We start from the raw sequence: 208 nt of genomic DNA on the forward strand, positions 1-208 counted from the left end.
CCTCGAACCCCGTATTCTTTCCTATCCCCCCCCCTCCCCCAGGGGACCCAGTCCCAGTTTCCAGCTTGCTGCCACGCTTTGCCTGAGCAGCTCTCCTTCCTCTCCCTATGGGTGAAGCGTAGGGGTGTCTGCGGGCAGGGCTGGGGGAGGCGGCTCTGCCCCGGCAGCCCCCCCCAGCCCCCGGCTCGGTGCTGGCGGCAGCAGGGCT

This window comes from Haliaeetus leucocephalus, unplaced genomic scaffold (assembly GCF_000737465.1).
Source record: "Haliaeetus leucocephalus isolate CR32 unplaced genomic scaffold, Haliaeetus_leucocephalus-4.0 Scaffold395, whole genome shotgun sequence".
Taxonomy (NCBI): Eukaryota; Metazoa; Chordata; class Aves; order Accipitriformes; family Accipitridae; genus Haliaeetus; species Haliaeetus leucocephalus.